Raw genomic sequence first — 24,156 nt, 5'->3', positions numbered from 1 at the left:
CCAAACCAAACTGCCAGGTAAAATCTGTTCTATGTTCAGTGGAAAACCCAACATGATAACAGAGCAGATCAATTCAAACATTTATTTTTCCCATCAACTCGGCCATGACCCAAAATCAAATCCATGTCATTAACCAATAGACTTTCAGAAACATTCAAAACCTTAAAGCCAGTTAGAATTCATCATTGTAAAGACTTTCCAAGAGGAAAGATCTTCCAATTGAATTTAAATTCACTTCAAAGAAATTAAAAGTAATTCTATAAGTCAACACAATTTTAAGAAAGTAACAAGAACCAACCTTGTCATTCACAGCTATCCTCCTCCATTAACCCCCCATCAAGGTGCTTTGCAATCACTTCCTCTACTCCAAGGTCACACCTGGAACATAATTAATTGCAATCAATGAACTTTCCTTCCTGCACCTTTCACAGACATGCTTAGTGCTTTCACAAGCCACATTTTATTTAAAGGAATAAACTTTATTCATAATAAATACAATACAAGAAATGTAGTGAAATATTATTTCTACTTAGTGTCATTCGATCTATATTTTCAGTTTTACTGGTTGTCTGGACAATAATGTTAGCACCATGTTTTTGTACAAAGGAACATTTCTTCCATTCCTCACCATGGTACAAATGTGCTCATACTTCCATGCTTGATTTTTGCATCAAGCCTTTCAAGTTTTCATTTTTGTAAATGTAGGGTTGTCATACTCATACTTCAAGCTACAGAAAGTATAATGTACTCCACCTGCCACTTCAGATGGAATTGCACAGAACCATCAGTGCCACAAAGGCACTGATTGGTGGAAATTAAGGAAGAAAAGCGTGCTCGTATGGCAAAATTTTTTTATTTTTCACACTATGAACCAACTTGACCAAAATACACAAACAATTCCCTCTTGAATAGACACAGTGTCATTTTCTCCCCTTTTTCCCCCCTCCCTCTCTCCTCCCCACCCACTAAACGTTCAACATATATGATACACTGAAGCAAAGAAATGCAAAAACAAAATTGGGTATCATTTTAAAAAATGTTTGGGACTGTGGTTGCCTCGGTGTACCATGTCCTTTGTACTTTGGGGGTATTAATTTACTACATGTTTTTTCCATCCGTAGCTTATTTTCTATTCTGCAAAAAGTCACATCTTGAATATAAATTTTAAAAAAAAGACCTAACAATGGAAAACACCCCAGGATCTTGTTTGGATATTTTAAGGGTCAAAATACGATGCCAGTTTAAATATCAATATCAGGATCGACTTGGTCTCAGGTCACATGACTGATTAAAATATGCAACTTACAGTTCCATTTAGATAATTTACTGATGGTAAAATTAATTAAGTGTTCACCCAAAAAGCTGTCCTCTAATATCAAGATTATTGAAACATTTGTAACAATTGTATTAAAAATATTATTTCGGGTTACTGCCAATGTTTAAACCAAGATTGAAGACTTGCTACTTTTCCGAATAATCTCCATTATTAAAGCATTCCTCAGTTTCCAATACGTTTTTTTTGCCTCAGCACAATTTACCTGGCAGGGTGATTTATGAGGATTATGGATAGCAAAGACATCCAGGCTTATCCCTGTGGGAACCAACTTGCCACAGTTCCCAAACTGATCGTGCCCATTTATAACCACCTTCTGTTTTCTAACTCATGAACAGTAATTTTGGTATACAAACATTTATCATGGTTTTCAGCAATTGGCTGGAAAGCATCAAAGATCTCTCGTGAGTGAAACGTCAAAATGAAGCTTTCTCCAAGTACATTTGAGAGTTGTACTAAACACAATGCTGGAGAAACTCAGCATGTCAAACAGATACACAAGTAAAGATAAAGATACATAAGCAATGTTTTGGGCTTCATCAAGGTATGAACAAAATGTCAGCAGACCTCACTTTCATCCCACTTCACCCACACCTTAATGAGTTCTGTGCATGCCATGATGCCAAGCCCTTCTTCTATCGTCTCCAGGTTTCTCCACCCCCCACCCCCACTGAAGACATCTTCTCCCGCTTTAAGCCTTCGTCCTCAAAATACATTTTTAAAATTGGGTGCCTGCCTACATTTAACTCTTGGTAAAAACAAACCAAAATGCTGGAGGAACTCAGCCACTCATTTCAGTATCTATAGGAGACAAAGATATATTGCTGGCATTTCAGGCCTGAGTCCTTCAAGGAATGAGCAGAATAATCCCAGAATTCAAACAATGGGGGAGGGATCCAGACCAACAAAAGGTGTTAACTGGATTATGATAAGGGAGGAGGTAAAAATTCATCATGTTTGTGCAAAAGGAGACAGAATGGAGAGACAGAAAGAAGATGTGGGGGGGGGGGTGGTTTAAGAAGTTGAAATTAATGCCATCTGGTTAGGGGGTGTTGCCCAGACAGAAGATGAGGTGTTCTTCCAATTTATGGATGATCTCAATCTGGCAGTGCACGAGACCATGGACAGACATGTTAGCATGGGAATGAGATGGAGAATTGAAATGAGTGGCCAATGGGAGATCCACACTATTGTGGCATACAGAGCCGAGGTGCTCAAAGCAATTTTCCAGTCTGCATCCAGAGACCACAACAGAAGCATCGGATGCAGTTGATGACACCTGCAGATTCACAAGTGAAATGTTGCTTCACTCGGAAGGACTGTTTTGGACGACGAATGGTGGTGAGGACGCAGGGGTAGGAGCCAAGGGGATGATTGTTGGGGAGGGAGGAGTGGACAAGGGAGTCACAGAGGGAGCAATCCCTGCAGAAGACAGAGAGGGGAATATGTGTCTAGTGGTGGGATCACATGGTAGAAGGCAGAAATGGAGGAGGATGCATTGGATGCAGAGGCTGATGGGGCAGTAGGTGAGGATAAAAATTCTGTCCTTGTCGTACATGGAGGCAGAGGGGACCAGGGTAGATGTGCATAATGAAGGATTATGGAGGTGAATGCCAAGTTGATGGTGGCAAGGGGGAAGACACGTTGTTTGAAGTCTTCATCCAAGAGTGAGATGCAAAGTGGATGAAGTCAAATTATTCTGCTTATTCCTTGAAGGAATTAGGCCTGAAATGTTCACAATAGATCTTGGTCTCCTATAGATGCTGAAAAGACCAGTCGAGTTCCTCTAATATTTTAGCTTGTTTTTACTACAATCACAGCATCTGCAAACTTTCATGTTTCACTATATTTTGCTCTAACCTTGATGAAGCACTCAAGCCCAAAAAAAGTTGTTAGTAGTGGTAAGTGAGACTAGAATTAGGGTACATTACTTCAAGATTTGGGGTAGTTGGTTTAAGACAGAGACAAGGAGGAACTGCTTCCCATCAAGTGGTGATCCTGGAAATTCTTTGCCAAGGAAGTGGTAAAGGCTCATTAAATATATTCAAGTCAGAGATAGATTTTTGTACAGTAGGGGAATTAAGGATCATGGAATAAAGGCAGGGAGGTGGACCAATCACCTTAATAGTGGAACAGGCGCAACAGGCCTGTTTCTGGTCTTCTGTTTACTTCCATAGAAAATTAAATGATTAAGAACTAGAATAAAAAATTAGGTCAAACTCAACGCAGCAAGAGAAAAATGGAAAATTAGTTTGAAGACAGACAAAAAGGAAAATGGTATTTATAATTGAAAGACAAAGCAGGAGATATTGGAGTTCAGTTGTATTTGGGCACTTCTATTAATTACCATAATAGGTAGGGGCGAGAATGACCCAACACGAATTATGGAAGAAGTCCCATATGGTGTTGAAATACAGGGTATTGCTGTATTTTAAAGTGGCATCTAAGCAATTTGCAACCTCATGACCTAAATTTATGTAATGATAGGCACTCTTACAAATGAGATTTATTTTCCAGGAACACTGAAAGGTCGAATAAAAGTAGAACTTCAAAAGTAATTGATTCAGGCCATTAATGCTCCATATTGTTCTGAGATGTTTGTGCCATTCTCCCATTATTCTGACAGTTTAGACATCATTTTACAATTACACCAGAGAAACAGGCCAGTTCAGCCCTTCAAGTCCATGCAGAACTCCTTCTCCCACCTAGTCCCAATGACCCACACCCACTCCATAACCTTCCATACCCCCCTCTTGCACATATACCTATCCAACTTCTCATTCATTAATCAAGTCCACATCTATCCCTTTGGCTCGAATATCATTCCACACACCCACCACCCTGAGTGAAGAAATTCCCCCTCGTTTCTCCTGTACTTTTCACCCTTCAATCTCAATCCAATCCTCTTGTTTGAATCTACACCTCCCCCTCCATGTCAAGGGAAAAAAAATCCTTATCCACATTTATTGTCCCCCTCAGTTTTAGATACCTTTAGGAAATCCTTCATTCTTCTACATTCCAGAGAAGAAAGTCCTAGCCTTTCTAACCTTTTCCTGTAACTCAAACCCACGCAACATTCTTGTAATTCTCCTCTGCTCTCTATTTTGTTGATGTCCTTCCTATAATTCAGCAACCAAAATGGCATGCAATATTCTACATTTGGCCTTACCATTGCCTTGTACAACTAACATTAGATCCCAACTCCTGTACTCAATAATCTGGTTTATGAAGGCCAAAATACCAAAAGCATTCTTTATCACCCCAACAACATACGACTTCAGTTTAAGGGAATTATGTACCAGAATTCTTAAATCTTTGTTCTACTGCACTCCTCAATGGTCTACCGTTAAAATACATGACCTTTGTTAATTATTCCTACCAAAATGTAGCACCTCACACTTCTCAGTATTAAACTTCATCTGCCATCTTTCTTTCAGCCCACTCTTCTAACTGGCCTATATCCCATAATAGGTAGGGACAAGTATTTTTAAAGCCTTTCTCACCATCCACAACACCAACCTTAATATTATTTGCATACTTACTAATCCAATTTTCCGCACGATCATCCAGATCATTAATACAAATGACAAACAGTGGACCCAGTACTGATCCCACGAGTCACTGGCCTCCAAGTTGATAAACAATTTTCCACCACTACTCTCTGGCATCTCCCACCCAATTATTGTTGAATCCATTTCACTACTTCAACATTTATTCCTAATGATTGAAACTTCATAACTAACCTTTTACGCAGAGCCTTTTAAAGGCCTCACTAAAGTTCATCTAGACAACATCCACAACATCATCAACTATCTTCGTAATCACCTCAAAAAATTCTATAAGATTTGTTAAACATAATCTACCACACAAAACCATGTTGACTACTCCTAATCAATCCCTGGTTATCCAAATAATTGTATATTCCATCCCCAAGAACACGCTCCATTAATTTACCGACCACCGACATCAGACCTCACAGGCTTATAATTATCCAGTTTACTTTTAGAGCCTTTTAAAAAAAGTGGAACATGAGCTACTTTCCAATCCTCCAGCACCTCCCCCGTGGAGAATGACATTTTAAAATATTTCTGTCAGAGCCCCTGCTATTTCTACACTAACCTCCCTCAAGGTCCTAGGGACTATCTTGTCAGGAACCAGAGATTCTCTCCTAGCCAGTGCTACCTCCTCATTAATCTGTATATTTTCCATGACCTCATGACCAACTTTTCTTACTTTAACTGACTCAATATTCCTTCCCTTAGTGAATACTGAAATTTATAATCCCCCCATCTCTTCTGACTCCTCACTTAGCCCACCCCTCTTGTCTTCAATAGACCCATTTTAATCCTTTTAAAAAAAAATTGTACCTTTAGAAACCCTTTTATTTTTACCTTGCCTGCCAAAGTAGCCTCACATCTTTTAGCTTTCCTAGTTTCTTTATTTTTTTTTTTATTATTTTTTTTTTTTATTTTTTTTTTTTACACTCTATATTCCTCAAGCACCTCATCTATTCCCTGCTATCTATGCCTATTTTGTACATCACTTCCCCTCCAAACCAAATTCCCAATATCCCTTGAAAACCAAGGCTCCCTATATGTTCTAACCTTTCCTTTAATCCTCACAGGACATACTGACTCTGTACTTTCAAAATTTCCCCTTTAAATATCCTCCGTTTATCTGTTGCATCCTTCCTAGAAAATAAATTATTTAATCCACGCCTTCTAAATTCAAAATTAGTCTTGTTCCAATCAAGAATCTCAACCATAGGCCCAGCCCCATCCTTCTCCATAATGAACCTAAAACTAATAGAATTATGATTACTAGACTCCAAGTGTTTCCCATACAAACCTGTCATCTGACCTATCTCATTACCTAATAGGAGATCAAATACAGTCCCCCTTCTAGTTGATTCACCTATATATTAATTTAGAAAACTTTCCTGAACACATTTGACAAACTCCAACCCATCCAGCTCTTTACAGTATGGGCATCCCAGTCAATGGGTGGAAAGCTAAAATCTCCGACAATCGCCACCTTATGTTTATTACACACATATGCTATCTCCTTACAAATTTGCTCCTACAACTCCCTCTGTCCATTAGGGGTCTATTATACATCCCCATTAGTGTTTTCATGCCTTTCCCTTTCATCAATTCTACCTAAAGTCTCATTGGATGAGCCCTCCAGTCCATCCTGACACAGCACTGCTGTAATGTTTTCTCTAACAAGAAATGTGACTCCTCCATCTTTTATCACCTGTTCTATCACACCTAAAAGAACAGAATCCTGGAACACTTAGTTGCTAATCATGCCCCTTCCTGCAGCCAAGTTTCACTGATGGAAACAATATCATTTTTTCCATGTGTCAATCCATGCTCCAAAGCTCATCCACCTTGCTTAGAATGCTCCTCGCATTGAAATAAAGACACTTGACAATGTCCCCCACATTCACTCATCTGATTACCATCTGCTTTTACCATCCCCTCGCCTTCATTAATTTGAACAATCTCATTCCTCTTCCTTCAATCTCATCCATCATGCCTCCTCTCCACTCCCCTAACCAATTAGCCCCCAATCACTATCATTCTCCTCTTCTCACCCCCTCCCTTCCCTTCTGAGCCAGCCTCTGCACCAGAGACATTCCAACCTCAACTTGACCCTTGTAGGTCTCCACCAACAGTATACCTGTTGTTGATGGGGACAACCACCAACCAGGGGCATCTCCCCCTTCCCTCTCTTGACAGTCACCCAGCTACCTGCTGGAATGATAGGGGTGACCACCTCCCTGATAATCCTATCTACACAACCTCTGCCTCCCTCAAGAACCAGTTCCTCACACGGATCAGAAGGAGCTCCAGTTGGATGCACCTTCTGCAGGTTCAGTCATCAGGGACTGTCCCAGATTTCCCACATCACACAATCAAGGCAACCCAGTACCCTAGCCAATTCCATTATCTTACTTTAATTAAAGGATTTAAACTATCTCACCTAGGCTTATCTCTTCTGGGAGAAAGTAACTACCTCTTTCTCAGCCTCTGCTTGCCAAAGCTACACTGGGCCACTCCACATTGGCTGCTCCTTCAGTTACCCCTCTTTTATATTGGTCCCTGACAATTAACTCAATTACCCAGTTACTAACTCTTCCAATTCAACTCTAAATTACCTTATTAAAATCAATGGCCATTGTGATTTCTGAGATTAACATCAGCTAACACACCCATAAGAGTCAGTGATGCAGTTAGCTTGACAGGAGTAGTAATTTATAATTCATAGATCAGTTCTTTAAACATATGTCAATACATGGACAAAATTAATAATCAACTTTACTGCTAACAAGTTGAGCATCTGCAGCTAAAAATCCGTTCTCAGTGAATGACACAAGCGTTGTTTCAGATTTACGAATGAACTCCAACATCCAAGATGTCCTGCTCACCTGCCCTCCTTTCAGCTCCACTTCGAAGTTGTGATTGGCATCATGTTTGCCCACACTGGGTCAAGCTCTGGTGAGGGTGATCAGCAAGAATGTGTGGAAATGGCTGCAGGGCAGGGTGAGAGTTAACACAACTTAAAATTGATGGAAAATTTTAGAACTCCTCCAAAATAAATTAATAGGAATAATTTTAGGCAACATGTCAGACAGATGTAAATTCCTGAATTTATCAAGCCCTCTCTAGTTTTACTCCCCTTGTTGGAACCTACAGTGTCATTGTCCCTTGGAGTTACACAATGTGTATACAATTCACTTTGCACCCTGGCAATGCCCATAGGATACCTCACCTCTCCTCAATCTCATTGCACACTGTAGAGTTTCTATTTATAAATCCAGGGGGAAATTATGCAAAATTTTTACAATCAGTGCAATGATGACAGATCTTATGGTGCACATCTCTAATCTTGCCATTGTCAGAAAATCAATTAATGTAGTTTGCTCTCAAACACTGAAGCTACTTTATTGCATAGTTATATCTGTTTTCTTCCACACAGTAATGCAATAAATTGTTTTATTACAAAGATGGTTCTCAACATATACGGGAGCTCTTCCTCAGTGTCTCAGCTCCATTTATCTCCAGTCATTTTCATTTACTGATTTCCACACACCTTTCTGCAAAGTACCCCTCTCTTCTTCATTCATCACTGACTGCAGGAGACACAGCTGCCTCATCTCCAACTGAAAGATAAAGGAGAATATATTGTACATGCACAGCACATTGCCTGCATATTGCTGATGTGTATGTTTACTGTCAAGATTAAAATAACTTCCAAGGAAGCTAAAATCTCACAATACAAGCATATTTTGGAAGCTTTAAATAGCAAATGCAGAGAGCCTGCTACAAAAGATTATGACAAGCTTAAAAACCAAACAATCTCAAACTATTAAAATATGAATTACTTGAGCATAATTTCTTGCAGCCTTGGTGCTGTTTGGTCACTGCTCGTTAATGCTGAGTAGACAGATGCTGGTTATGTTCGAAGTGACTTTTTGAAAACTGGTAATGCTGGAAAATAGTTCTGAAGCATTGCTGGAAATGAAGAGATTATCAGTGGATATAGTTAGTTCCCAATACCTTGCTTTAAACATCACCATCATTTCTATTTCTGATAACAAATTTGCATTTGGTAAGTTTACTGAGGAGCCAAAATTCCAAGCACAGAAAGAAATAAAATACTGAAAACTCACAACACACTGCCTGCAAAGTAGACTCTCCACTACAGACTGGCACAATATCTAAACCTTGCTTCAAAGTGTAATATGGCCATCCCTTCCAAGTCATCAGGATCAGGTCACTTGTATAAAGGGGGGGGGGGGGGGTGCTTCCAATATACACACTGTAGATCTAAACCATATCTGATGGAGCAGTGGAATTTTATTAATGCACTTTAACTCGAAGTAGGCAAGGAGCAAATAGATGCAAAGTACAGGTTGTCTCACTTGTTCTGTAGAATTTCTGATCTCAGCTGCTGAAAAGAAATGTTAAATCAGATGTTTGTTCTCCCAGAGAGAGGGATAGAGAGAATGTAGGGCCCTGTTATGACTGCAACTAGAATCTTGTACGCAGGTGTGGTCTCTCTGGCAAAAGGTGGTCATATTTTTACTGAGGAGTATTTGCCTTCATTATCCCGGGCATAGGACATAAGAATAACAAAGTTATGGTATCACCATAAAATATTAGTAAGGCTGTAGCAGGAGTTCTGGTCACCACACTATTGGAAGGATATGATTGAATTGGAATAGGTATTATTATGAGCCCAGAGGACCCCAAACCCAGCAGCAATAGAAACTCACTAAGACAAATAGTTACTTAAACAAAAGTTGCTTTTAATTATCTTTAAACATGAAAACAGGATCAAACTTTATCTTATTATTATTAATTTAACCTCCTTCTAATTCTAAGCACACATATATATATAATGTGTGTGTAAGTTCAGAAAAGTTCTTTGGTTCACAGTCCAATCTCACTTCTCACTCCTCCAAGTTCACTGGTTGCAGGCAATTCTTATACTGTGCACAGAATTTAACATTTATAAAGTTCACCAGGCTTTGGTCCTTGAAAGGTAAATGGTTCCCGCTCAAGAAGGTTCTTGTCAGTTTTCAGAGAGAGATTTGTTGTTCTAGGACACCCACAACTGATTTACTTTTTTAAATCATCCACTTCAGTGTCTTGCTGAAGAAACTTGCCCCCTCAGGGTTCTCCAGATGATAACCTTTTTCTTTCAGTTCACCACAGAGTTCCTTCTTGTTTCTCCTATTTCAAGTGAAACATTAGACAGCCAGGCTTTTCCTCTTGCATGAACCACAAGGGTTTTGACCAGGCTGAACTAAACACATACAACTCGTCTTCCAAATGGGGTTTTCCACAAGCTTGCCAGCTTGTCCTGTTCCAGTCCCATTTGCTGCTGCTGACTGTAAAACTGTAGAACTGATCTGAGTGTGTGTGTGTTTGACTCCCTCTGCTTGCAAAGCCACATGACCCTCTTAGAACAGCAAGATCCCCTCCAGACTGTCTGCAGCTCCGACAAGCTCTTTCATCTGTTGTCTTTCTGTAAACAACAATCCATTAGTGAAGTCTCTTTGGCACTCTCCAAAGTTTTTGCAAAGCTCTAAGGCCCTGACATGTCTAGCATTAGCAGAGCTCCAGTATTTTAAATAAGATCTGTTTTAAAGTGTTTGTATGTGACCTACACTAACAAACCTTTCCCAATTTATCTCCCAAAAACATATCTATATTCTGTCACACCTGTGCCAAGTCTCGGTGTATCCTGTTGCATGTATTCCAGTAGTGTTGGGACTCACTATCTTGGATGATCTTTCCTGGATCAAACACACTAAAGACATCATGAAAAAAGTGCATCAGTGCCTCTACTTCCTCAAGAGTTTGCTGAGGTTTGGTATGACATCAGAAACCTTGGCAAATTTCTACAAATATTTGGTGGAAAGTGTGCTGACCGGCTACGTCATGCCCTGGTATGGGAATACCAATACCCCTGAACATAAAGCCCTACAAAAGGTTGTGGACACAGCCTAGGACATCACAGGAAAAACCCTCCTCACTATCGACAACATCTGCAGGGAACGCTGCCATTGGAGAGCATCAAAGACTCACACCACCCAGAACACCCTCTGTTCTCATTGCTGCCATCAGGAAAGAGGTATAGGTACGACAAGACTTGCACCATCAAGTTCAGGAACAGCTTCTACCCCTCCACCATCAGACTCCTCAACGACAAACTCAATCAGGGACTCATTTAAGGAATCTTCCTTGTGCACTTTATTAATTTTTTTATTCTCTCTGTATTGCACGGGGTTAGTTTGTTTACATTTGTTATCTGTTTACAGTTCTTTATTTGTTTACACGTATTCACTTCCAACAGTTTTTCTTTGCGCTACCAATAAGTGGTAATTCTACCTCGCCTGCAGAAAAGGAATCTCAGAGTTATATGTGATATCATGTATGCACTCTGACAATAAATCTGAATCTGAGCTTTGAATATGCCAGTTTAACTTTGGCACATTCATAAAATCCTCTGGTCCTGCAAATTTTTGATACACATCTCAGTCCTCCCAAAACTGATCCAGCAATATTTAACTGTAGCCTTAATGGAGAAAATGTAATTTCGCACATTACAATTTCAAGGTAAGAAAAATTAAGCTTCATCATCGTGAATGTTAACTGATTTCTCAAACAACTATGCACATTTGGTTTGAAGTAAATAACCCTATGATTGCTAGTTATACATATTTTTGCAAAGCTTTATGTTAAACCAATTCCCAGAGATTGGGATATAAATTGTTCAGCTGTACTTTTATATTGACTACTGGGATGAACTTAACTGAATTACAATCCTTCTTTAAATGATGTGTTGTTACACAAAGCCCCATTGAAATGCAAACACAAGGAAGTGATTTTTATGTTTTTGTCCTTTTTAATGTTATTGAGGCAAAAGTTCAATTTATGTGTCAAATTTGCAAGTATACATGACGCACTTGTACCTTTATAGGAATAGATCTACTTTGGAAATCTTCAACAAGCTGTGATTAATCCTCCAGAAGAGTTTAAATTGTTTTTTTTTTTAAAAACTGCTAACAACTAAAATCTGAAAGAACAAGGTTTCCAACCTGGAATAGCTTTCAGAACCAGGTGGCAGGAATTAAAACCTATCACATTATTAGAAAGAAATGAAGATTTTAATGAGAAAGATAACTTCAATCTTCATTTTGTTATTACAGTACAATGCAAGAGAGTCATGGTAGCAAATGCTTTTCAACATCAAGGCAAAGTACAAGATGGAATTTTTTGGTAAGTGGTGAACATCAGCACATTTTTTTTTTGATTCAGTGCTTGCCTCATGTTGCTACAGTATTTGCACACAAATCGCAGCAAATTCTTTTCACCTCCCTGTTATTTGAAAGCATAGTCCAAACCATGCAATGGGTCTGATCAAAGAGCATTGGCAATGAAATCTAAACCAGCGTCCAGTTTTCATGTTTCACAGTGAGATATCTCTCAAATAGTACCTTACAGCTTAGAGAATCTAATGTGAAGTTACATGTTTTGGGGAGGTGACAGATAGGAGACAGTTTGACAAATTCTTTTAAACACTCTTTTTATTTTTTTACAGTTTTACAACTGCCCCATAGGGTTTATTGGTCAAATCAAAGGCCTAAAGCCACCATAATTTTCACTTTATACAAATCAATATTTTATCTTTAAAAGAAAAGCAGAACTTCTGCTTTTCTTTATTTTGTAAGTTAAAAGTTCCACCAATATTCAGCTCCTGCCTCTGTCTTATTTTTCTAATCTATTTCCAGTTGCTAGAATGAATTTCAAGATTAAGTTTCATTTTAATCTGGTTGAAGTAGCATTTAACCTTTTCAGGAAATTTGTTGATTGCCCTCGGTTGGGAACTCATGGCAAGAATGCACAAGCAATGTTTTTCTTTGGCTTGGCTTCGCGGACGAAGATTTATGGAGGGGGTAAAAAGTCCACGTCAGCTGCAGGCTCGTTTGTGGCTGACAAGTCCGATGCGGGACAGGCAGACACGATTGCAGCGGTTGCAGGGGAAAATTGGTGGGTTGGGGTTGGGTGTTGGGTTTTTCCTCCTTTGCCTTTTGTCAGTGAGGTGGGCTCTGCGGTCTTCTTCAAAGGAGGTTGCTGCCCGCCAAACTGTGAGGCGCCAAGATGCACGGTTTGAGGCGTTATCAGCCCATTGGCGGTGGTCAATGTGGCAGGCACCAAGAGATTTCTTTAGGCAGTCCTTGTACCTCTTCTTTGGTGCACCTCTGTCACGGTGGCCAGTGGAGAGCTCGCCATATAACACGATCTTGGGAAGGCAATGGTCCTCCATTCTGGAGACGTGACCCATCCAGCGCAGCTGGATCTTCAGCAGCGTGGACTCGATGCTGTCGACCTCTGCCATCTCGAGTACTTCGACGTTAGGGATGTAAGCGCTCCAATGGATGTTGAGGATGGAGCGGAGACAACGCTGGTGGAAGCGTTCTAGGAGCCGAATCATGGGTCCTCTACCGGCACCACAAGCAATGTAATCTTGACACAATAGGCACAGCAGTTAGCACAATGCTATTACAATGCCAACCACCCAGGTTCTGTAAGGAATTTGTACTTTCTCCCCGTGACCTGCACGAGTTTCCTCCTGCCCTTCAAAATCTATGGGATTGGTAACTCAATTGGGTATAATTGGGGTGCAGTGGTTTCATGAACTGCCAGAGGTTTCTACCGTGCTAAAAAAATTAATTTAAACCATTTAATCATTTTATATTAATATAAAAACATCATAGCTGGCTTAAGAGAAAAAAATTACTGTGTCGATGATTTGGCATCCCTCAACAGATTAGGGCAAACTTGTACACAACAACAGATTTCTCCATGTTACACTTAGTTGGATCCATTGAAGCACCAGGCATACAGTGAACACACAGAGTTACTCTTCTCATATGGAAGACACTGCCGCTAAGTTTGTTTATCAATAGAGATAAAATTCATTTCAAAAGTTGCATTGTGAACAGAGTAATTGTGGGCTCCTTCATGCACAAATCTTTGAAGAGCTTTGCTCATCCATCCATATGTAAGAAAACTGTCTTTGAGAAATGATGAACACATAATTTCTTGGACAATTTCTTAATTTTTAAAGAAACTAATGCTTTTCGGGCATTCTGGGAGGAGGCAACTTTGGAATTAAATTTCTGAATTAAAATTTTGACAGACAGCACAGCAACAGGCCCTGTCGACCCATGAGCTCGTGCCACCCAATTACACCCAAATGACCTACAACACTTGGTACATTTTGAACGGGGTAAGGAAACTGGAGCACCCGGAGGAAACCCACACAGACACAGGAAGAACCTACACACTCCTTACAGACAGTGGAGATGCATGTAAAATCTTTGCTCCGAGAGAGATTGTCCTGTCACAAAATTGTAAATTCATAGCCATGGAGAAATTGTTTCCATGCGTACAATCCATAAACTTGGGGATGATATATATGATATTTTCAATAAATTCAGTGGAGAAGTAATATGAAATTTGTTGACAGTATAGATGAGTAGTCCAAAACATTTTTGAAGTAAATGAAACAGGAGGCAGAAATGAATTGGGAAACATAAAAACTACACATACTGGAATCTCATGCAAACAGTGAGCTGCTGAATGAACTCAGTGGGCCAGGCAGCATCCATAGGTAGTTAATGTTTCAGGTCAGGATCCTTTGTAGGAAGATCCTACAAGTAATTCAAGTGGGAAAGAATCTGAGGAGAAGCTGTGATAAGGGATTGGACAGAAGGTAGGAGAGGTGAAGGACAGGTGGTTGGGAGGGGGTGGGTTAGAAGGGAAATTAGTGAGAAAACTATGTTCAGGAGTAGGTAAAGAAGACATGGAAACAGTAGAACCAGGGGTGGGGGGGTTACCAAAATTAGAAAAAAAATATGTTCAGGCCATTGGGTTTAAGTTTACATTTGGCCTCAGCTTGGCAATGGACTAGACAGGTGACAGACATGCCTGTGTAGGAATGGTGAAGGGAATTGAAATGGTTGGCTACTGAAAATTCAAACTTACACACACACACACACACACACACACACACACACACACACACACACACACACACACACACACACACAAGAAATGAATAATTTGTCTCTTGATAGGGTTGGATGAAAAATGTTAAGAATTCAAGATTCAGGGTTGTAGATTGAGAACGGAGACGAGGAGGGACTGCTTTGCCTGTATGGTAGTGAATCTATGGAATTCGCTGTCCATTAAAACAGTGGAGCCTGCCTCAGTAAATACCTTTAAGATAAGGTTGGATAGATTTCTACAGAGTAGAGGATTTAAGGGATATTGGGAAAAAGCAGGTATTAGACAATAGACAATAGGAGCTGGAGTAGGCCCTTCAGCCCGTCGAGCCAGCACCGCCATTTTACAGATCATGGCTGATCACTACCATCAGTACCCCTTTCCAGCCTTATCCCCATAACCCTTAACTCCTTTGCCCACTAGAGTCTTATCTAACTCTCTTTTGAACATAATCTGCGAATCTGCCTCTACCACCCTCTGTGGCAGAGCGTTCCACAGATTCACACTTCTCTGGGTAAAAAAATGTTTTCTCATCTCCATCCTAAAGGGCCTACCCTGTATTCTTAAACTATGCCCTCTAGTCCTCGTCTCCCCCATCATTGGGAACAAGTAATCCGACTTCACCCTGTCTATCCCCCTGATGATTTTGTATACCTCAATCATGTCCCCCCTCATCCTTCTAAACTCCATCGGTTACAAGTCCAGTTTTTCTAGCCTTTCAGCATATGTCAACCCCGCCATCCCTGGAACTAACCTTGTAAATCTGCGCTGCACACCCTCTATAGCTAGTATGTCCTTCCTCAAAATTGGAGACCAGAACTGGACGCAATACTCCAGGTGGGGTCTTACCAGGGCCCTGTACAACTGCAGAAGGGCGTCTCTGTTCCTATACTCCAATCCCCTCTTTATGAAAGCCAACATGCTATTAGCCTTCTTCACAGCTTTCTGAACCTGCATGCTAGTCTTCAGTGACCGGTGAACAAGTGAGCCTATCATCAGATCAATCATGATCTCTTTGAATGATGGAGCTGGCTCGATGGGCCGGATGGCCAACTCCTGCTCCTATTTCTTATGTTTTTATGACCTATGAAAGGCAGATATGGAGTACATATTCGAGAAGGGAATGAGTTTGCTTGTCTTTATCTGACCTCCAGGTTCAACCAATACTGTGATAATTTGTGTGTTTGATCTTGCAAATGATAAAGGAATTTCATGAGTACTTTAAGGATGGGATAGTGGTGAGATCCATATGAAACAGAGAAGATACAAACAAAGTTGATTCCTTTTCTCAGCCATCCAAACCAGACCAGTCTACAGTGGCCCAGAGTATGATTAATCAATGATCTGGTTCCCTTAATCATTGAGGTGATGCTTCGAGTCACTAAAGCTGGGATTTTTCTCTCTTAGACTGAAAATAACATCGGAAATGGCTGTTTTGATCATAAATTGGAAAACAGCAGAACATGCATAGCTTAAACTCAGGATGTATTTTACAGCTAAAGGCTTCCTCACCTTGCTCTTACTAAGCTTCAGCTACTATTTTTGGACGTAAGGAGGAATTCAACAAGGACTCCACAAATGAAAACACCGCTGGCACGAGATTCCAAAAAGTTTGGCAAGTTTCAAAGATTCTAAACCGAACACACTCTGCAATCTGCCAAATTATTCTGTTAAAGTGGACCTGAGGTTGCTTGAAAGCAAGCAAGAATACATACCACTGCAAAAACAAAATTTTCATCACTTTTCGAAGTGTGAGTACAGTATCTGTACTCTGTTACAGCAAGAAACACTGCCACGAGCAGCTAGTCTCACCCCAAGAGAGTCTGCCTCGTGCCTTACAAAGCACATATTTATGCAGAAAGAACCTCCAGTTTTCGAGAACATTCAAACAGACGTCTCCGTTTAAATACAGATTTCTTAAAATTTGCTTGGCTTTCATTAATCAGAGTCATGACCCTTACCCAAAGATTAATGGTCCTTTACTGTCAGCCAAATATGGAGTTGTTGTTCTTCTTCTTTAGCCTTGCTGAATTCTCAACTTATACCATGGATTGTTCTCTGCTATATTATTATTTTGGTTACGACTTTAAAACTTACATTCTCAATTCTGCTGATCCAAACAAAATGACTGCAGGTACCAATTCATTTGAAAGCTATATTTAGGTAATCTTACAGTGGCATTTTGTTTATATTTCAGTATATTTGTGCTCTAATTAATTATAAGATTCACATATCTTTAAATGATATCATTTTAATACTTTAATTTTTTTTAAATTTCCTAATTGAAAAATGTACACGTTTCCAATTGTCTCTAATCATCACTGCCTTTGACACCATGATGTGAAGCCAGATGCAGATCTTGGAAGCAGTGACCCCGGTAACAAGTCAGCACCTATGCAGTTGGAATCATTCATCGTGACCACATGGTACTTGCCGGGCCAAGTGAAGTCCAGTCCATTGATTCTCCGCAATATATATTCAGAGTTCACGTTTCAAGGTTTCTTTTATTGACATATAATTATAATTCTTTTAAAAAAATGCAAGATAAATGATATACTTCATTTATATCATGAAGTCTATTTATATCATGAATGGTCTCCCATAAGGTAAACAAAAGGTTGCCCTGAGCATTGCCCGGTACCCTTAATAGTAAGAGAAAGAGAAACAAAAGAGAGTCCCTTCACAGACTGAACATCCGTGGACTTGCCTCCAGAAAAAGAGTTGATAAAATAAACCCAGAGAGGTTAAAATTCCTGGCCTGGATGGATTGCAACTGCACTGGTCAATGGAATCCAGAAAGGAGAGAGCAGAAGTATTTGTTTTTAAATAAGTGACTCCCAGAGCAGTAGTGAGTAATCAATCTGATACCACATCGGAAAAAGAAGGAAGCTGAGAAAAGTCATCTTAACACATCGCAGAGAAAATAATGGCGAAAACTCTACAAAATCAAAAGCAAAAGATTGAATATTCTATATGGATTTCACAAGATCGCAAGAAAAAGAATCAGAAGTAGATCATTCAACCCATCACTATTCTCCCATCTAGTTCCAAATTTTGGCCTTTTGCCCATCTCCCTTGGTACCCTGACTAACTAGATACCTATCAATTTCCCCTTAAGCTCCCCCAGTGATTGGGCCTCCACAGGTGTATGTGGCAACAAATTCCACAAATCCACGACCCTCTGGCAAAAGAATTTTCTCCTTTATCTCTCTTCTAATTCTAAGACTGTGCTATCTTGTCTTAGATTCACCCACCAAGCGAAACATCTTATTTACAGCTACTCTGTCTAATCCTTTCAGCATTCAAAATGATCCCCTATCATTCTTCTATTCTCCAATGAATACAGTCCAAGAGCCGCTAAACGTTCCCTCATAGGGAAGCCCTTGCATTCCAGGAATCATCCTGGTAAATCTTCTCTGCACACTCTCCAACATTATTACATCCTTTCTAAGATAAAGGGGCACAAAATTGCAGACAGTATTCCAAATGAGGTTTCACTAGTGCCCCATAGAGCCTCATCAACACTTCTTTACCCTTATACACTATTCCCCTTGAAACAGATGCCAACATAGCATTCGCCTTCTTTACTGCTGATCGAACTTGGTGGTTAACCTTTAGGTTATCCTGCACGAGGACTCCCAAGTCCCTTTGCACTTCCAAATTTGAATTTCAAAAGAGTAAAACTTGCTTCACTGAGTTTCTTGCTGAGTTAAAGAAGAATATGGTGTGATAGTACAGATCTATCACCAATGTACATAGTGTATATAGTTACTGTATCTAGACTGTGCTTACAGCGATTGGCTGAGAGCTAAGCCACGCCTATTGTCTGGGCCTTAAAGGGTTGTGTCCCTAGCCAGGTCGGATCATTCTGGACTGGTCGGCCACCTGTGAAGAGCTCCGGTCTTTTGCTAATAAAAGCCTTGGTTTGGATCAACAAGTCTTTGGTTCTTTCGACGAGCTCTACATATGGATATGCTTGATATTAATTATTGAGTTATTTAAAATGATTTTGTAAGGAGCTACATGATAGACTGATCATAGAGTGAAACATGAAAATCTGCAGTGGACTGATTGCAGCAAATCACACACAGAGTTGCTGGAGGAACTCATCCAGTCTTGTAGTGTCCATAGGAGGTAAAGATATATTTCCGACGTTTTGGGCCTGACGCCTTCTTCAACAAAGAAGCAAAGAACAGGAAGGCGTCAGAATAAAGAATCTAAAGATTGGAACGGGGAGGAATCCAGACCAACAAAAGATGTAATTGGATATGAGAAGAGGCTGTGAAAGGAGGCAGAGGGAAAGAGAGAGAGAGAGAGAGAGAGAGAGTGCATTAGGGGAAAGGTGGCAGAGAGAAGAAGAATGGAGTTTTTTCAACGGAAACCAGAGAAGTCGATGTTAATGCCTTTTGGTTGGAGGGTGCCCACAAGGAAGATAAGGTGTTGTTCCTGCAATTGGTGGGTGGTTGCAGTGCGTGAGAACCATGGACAGATGATCAGCAAGGGAATGGGATGGAGAATTCCCTTTTCCCTCTGATTCCTTTCACAGAGCCAAAATCAATTCTCACCTCTCCTCTTATCATATCCAATTAACACCTTTTGGGTGTTGGTCTGGACTCCTCCCCTGGCCAGCCTTCAGTCTCTTTATTCTTTCTGTTCTTTGCTTATTCCTTGAAGAAGGCCTCAGGCCCAAAACTTCGGCAATAGGTCTTTTACCTCCTATGGAGGCGGCCAGACTGCCTAAGCTCCTCCAGCCTTTCTGTGTGTTTTTACTTTTAGATTAATGATGGAGCCTGCAGAATAAGGGGGAGAATGTAAAGCTAGCAGTTTAAAATGCATAAAGCAGACATTAGGCTTCACCAACACTTGTTTGTGCCATCACTGATGGTCAATGTCATTTTTTACATCAAAAGGAGTGAAAAGTGAACACAGTAACCGAATGCATTTTAGATTTTGGAAAATGTTTAGCAGAGTTAAAGGATTTGAAGGGTCACATCACTGTTGGTCTGTGATTTTATTAAATGATGTAGATGGGTCTTAACCCTGATGTCTATTGTGATGTTTTAATTCACATTACCAGGAAGTGCATCCTACTTACTAACTCAGATTGACAGGCAATAGCATGGGATTTACAGGGATAGATCAATAGATTTCAGGGAATTGTGGAGCTTTGCTTTTAAAGCCATAAGCCCACAAAACATTGACATTTATATTGGATATAACTGAATCATTTAGATTGTACAAGGATCAGAAACACACCCCTAATGCACTGCTTGTTCAACCTCGGTGAAATGTCAGACATTAAGGAATAGCCTCAGACTTCATTTAATCAGGGAACCATGAAAGCTGATGTTACAATACTTGGTGGTTGTTATCCAAAGATGCAATAAGTCAGCTTTGATCAATATAATATGTGGAAAACATCAATTCTTCGTTGTCCAACACCCTCGCGGAAAAGAAAACAAAAAATGGAAAGAAAAATATAGCAGCCCGTGTTAACAGAACAATACCAATAGTTTCACACATAGATGTCAGAACACTAATGTCGTGATGTGTTCACTCACTCAAGGTGTTCTGCTTTTGGAGAAAGCATCTGTCAATAAGATCCATTTGTCCATAATACAGTCAGACACAAGTCAGATAGAATAATCTTGACAAATAATAAATCCTAGAAACCAAATGGCTGGAGAGATATTTTCATCTATTTACCATTATAAAATGATGCAATTGCTCATTCTTAACCACAATTAAGAATTTATCCATTTCACAAAATTGTTCCCCTTTATACCTCTGGGTCAATTTTCATTATATTCTTTGGAGCGTAGAAGGTTGAGAGGGGATTTGATAGAAGTATTTAAGATTATGAAAGGGATAGACAGAGTGGATGTGGATAGACTATTTCCGTTAAGAGGAGGAAAGATTAAAACAAGAGGACATGAGTTAAGAATTAAGGGGCAGAGGTTTAGAGGTAACATGAGGGGGAACTTCTTGACTCAGAGAGTGGTAGCCGTGTGGAATGAGCTTCCGGGCGGCGGAGTCAATTGTATTATTTAAGAAAAGGTTGGACAGGTCTATGGATGAGAAGAAGATGGAGGGTGATGGGCATTGTGCAGGGAGGTGGGACTAGAGAGGGGTGTTGGGTTCGGTGCGGACTAGAAGGGCCTAATGGCCTGTTTCCGTGCTGTAATTGTTATGTTATGTTAAGATGTGTCTATCAGCACGAGTAGAGACTCATTCAGTGCATCTGAAATAGTTCTTCACATTATACACATATTGTCAATTCTTCCTATCTTTTCTCGCCAAGCAATCAGAACCAGATTTTGTTGTCATGAACATGTCAGAAAATTATTTTTTTTGTGACAGCATTATTGTGCATTAAAGGTACAACATTTGATGAAATACTGGCACCTGCTATGTAGCAATAAAGAGAGCCTCATGATTTGGCTGTGTCTGATTCTATGGCAATTAATGCCTGTTTTCTTTGATGGGGCTGGAATAGATTTTCCACACCTCTTGATGCTGCTTCAGATTCCTGTTCAGAATCATTCATTATATAAAAATTGACATTGTTTTGATATTTGGCCATCAAGATTTGATGTTCATCATCTTAATTAAAAAAAGTACCTTGCTGGGTTATGGTGAGAACCCAAAGTATAGGGTTTATCCAGTTAAAACTCTAATTGGTTGGCTCCAGTCGAGTAGTCTGGCAAAAGTCTCTCTCTTCCCTAGCTCTCTCTCTCTCTCTCTCTCTCTCTCTTCCCTTTTTCCTCAGTCTCCTTTCACCGAGCCAAAATCAAATCCAATTAACACCTTTTGTGCTCCTGACTCCTCCTCTGTCAGTCTTCAGTCTTTATTTCTAACATCTTCCTGTTTTTTCCGTATTCCCTGAAGAGGGGCTCAGGCCTGAAATGTTGGTAATAGATCTTTACCTTCTGTGGACATTGTGAGACGGGCTGAGTTGCTCCAGCAGTTCTGCAAGTTTTTATTTGGCTCCTTGCCTAGCTTCCATTACTCCCCCGAGGTATTCTGAAATAGCTGATTTACCCTGCTTATAAATTCTTAGGGTACAAAAATTAATACTGGAAGTGAGCTTGAAAGATAAAGAAAAATAGATGGTAATTGATATTCACACTTATCATGAAAACATGGTCTTGCAAACTTGCAAGCAACATTTTCCTATAGCACATGCAGAGAACAAAAAATCATTAAAAAATTTCAATATCATTCACAACAGAGTACTTTATTTTCACTGGGCATTGCAGCTAATGGTGCTACTAATAGAGATTCATGGGTCTTTGGGAGCATTAACGTACTTTTTTGGCAGCTTGACATAGTATTTAAATATGATGTGCAGAATTTTAATTTTAATCGAGTTGCCAAGCAGCTTCACAGCTCAGTTATCATGAAGGATTGAATGCACATACGTGGCCTAAGTAGATAAAGTCTCCATTCCCTTAGTTGTGGAAAATTTTGTTAAAGAAATGATTGGGTCCTGATTGGTGTTTCTAATGTCTGCATTACATTAGGCAATTGGACATGATTTCATATAGAGCTAGTTGCTTGACTTCATTGAAGAGCTGCCCTTTATATGAACCACTACTTCCCTCAAACCTCCTAACCGCTCTCTAACCCATGTAGCAGAGGTGTTAGCAAAGGCTGGAAGCTCAAATATGGGCAACGTGGCCACAGCATTTTATCCAATGTATCCACCATCTTTAACATGGTGTTGGACATCCAGGACTGGCATGGAGGATTGGAGTACTTCAGTAAAGTGTCTAAATTTGGTTTCCGGTGCTTCTGCCTAGGTTTCCAGCAATGAAAGAGATGGGACTTACAGATTTCCACCTTGAGCCTGATAGAGTAGTGGAATCAAGAGAGGAGAGGAGCTCCACAACAAAGTCTTCAGTTTCCCAAATATAGTCCCATCCTTCTGACTACCTTAGGTGCCAGCCACAAAAGCCTTCATCACTGCTCTAGCCCCAAAACCTGACTTTGTTGTGTATTAATTCTCTCTCTTTCTCTCTCCCTCCATTCTCCCTTCTCTCTCTCTCTCTCTGTGTCTCTGTCTCTGTCTGTCTGTCTGTTTGTCTCTCTCTTTTCCATCCCATTCTTCCAGGTCTCTTTGTCTCTCTCTTCAGTACAACGAGCCCAATTCCAGCTGCACCTCTCTATCTCCACCTCCAAATTTAGCCTTACCCAGTTCCTCATTTGTTCTTGGCCTCAAAGTGGTGCTGCCACAAATACTGAATATTTAATTGCCTTGGTCTATATTCAACCACAGGTATAAAAAAATGGGTAACTGAAGCTCTCTTGCAGCCAAAATACGTATTTATATATTTTAGAACAGTGGAGTTTGAAAGAAATAAACACATTTCAGACATTAAGCTTATTACAAAATCCTCACGGAGCTGCTCCAAATTTTGAAGCTTTCCTACTGACCGCAATCTGGGTGCCAGCAGAAAATTGTCTGTTATTTACTCAGATAGTTGCCGAGGAATATGTATTGCAATGAGTTTCCAGAAATCTTGCATAATTTAATTCCTAGGTTGTGATATACCTTACAGTTTTGAAATGGTACCAGAGGAAAGATTGATTAAATTTGTTGTAAAGAAATGTATTTTCTCGGCCAGTCATTGAATTTATATACTTTGGTCTATTGAATTATTTCCAATGAGAAGTACGGCTCTGCAGAAAATGAATCACAGTTAATTCTATTTGATGAGATTTATTTTAGTATTTGAATGAACTATTCAGATAGATCTCCAGTTTTACAAATAGACCAATGGAAAAGTGAAAATCTGTCAGCAGATTATATTGCTGAAATAAATGGAGTTTAGCTATGGGAACGGATCAAAATAGTCTGCCTTCGATGTCATTTTATGTACGAGTACTTATCAACCTTTGAACAGATAATGAAAGGCATGTGTCTGGTTCAAAGATTGTTTTAATAGCTGAATATTTAAATCATCTATACACTTTTTTAGTTATTATGTTCCACATGATAAGGAAATGTTTACAAAAGGCATATTATCAGAAGGTTAATGGAACCCATTTAATTCAGATTAACTTGAAAAAATGAAGAGCATTGTCTTTTTTTTAGAAATAGCTTCAAACTGTGCAATTTCAGGACTGGCACAGTGCCATTTGTTGGTACTTTGCAAGTCGTCACACACCAAATTCACATGTGCAGCTAATGCATCAGAACTTGCAAGTTCTGTTGCAGACTGCCAGCATTCC

The 24,156-nt window shown here is 39.8% G+C and overlaps 1 long non-coding RNA gene across 16 annotated transcripts in view; it reads right to left on the bottom strand.

Annotated features, from left to right (window-relative positions):
- Window positions 1–24,156, bottom strand: part of LOC138759553 (uncharacterized) — a 596,266-nt gene that overhangs the window by 318,251 nt on the left and 253,859 nt on the right. For 15 of the 16 annotated variants that reach the window (XR_011354926.1, XR_011354930.1, XR_011354928.1 and 12 more), the window contains 4 exons: window positions 8,724–8,853; window positions 8,432–8,501; window positions 7,767–7,869; window positions 299–378 (listed from right to left, as the gene is read on the bottom strand). This is a non-coding gene — a long non-coding RNA (uncharacterized lncRNA). The remainder of the gene's footprint in view (window positions 1–298; window positions 379–7,766; window positions 7,870–8,431; window positions 8,502–8,723; window positions 8,854–24,156) is intronic. The other variant, XR_011354937.1, reaches the window with a different exon arrangement.

Source organism: Narcine bancroftii, chromosome 3 (genome assembly GCF_036971445.1).
Source record: "Narcine bancroftii isolate sNarBan1 chromosome 3, sNarBan1.hap1, whole genome shotgun sequence".
NCBI classification, from domain to species: domain Eukaryota; kingdom Metazoa; phylum Chordata; class Chondrichthyes; order Torpediniformes; family Narcinidae; genus Narcine; species Narcine bancroftii.
Note: the sequence above shows the minus strand (reverse complement) of the source record. Positions and strands in the feature narration are given on the sequence as shown.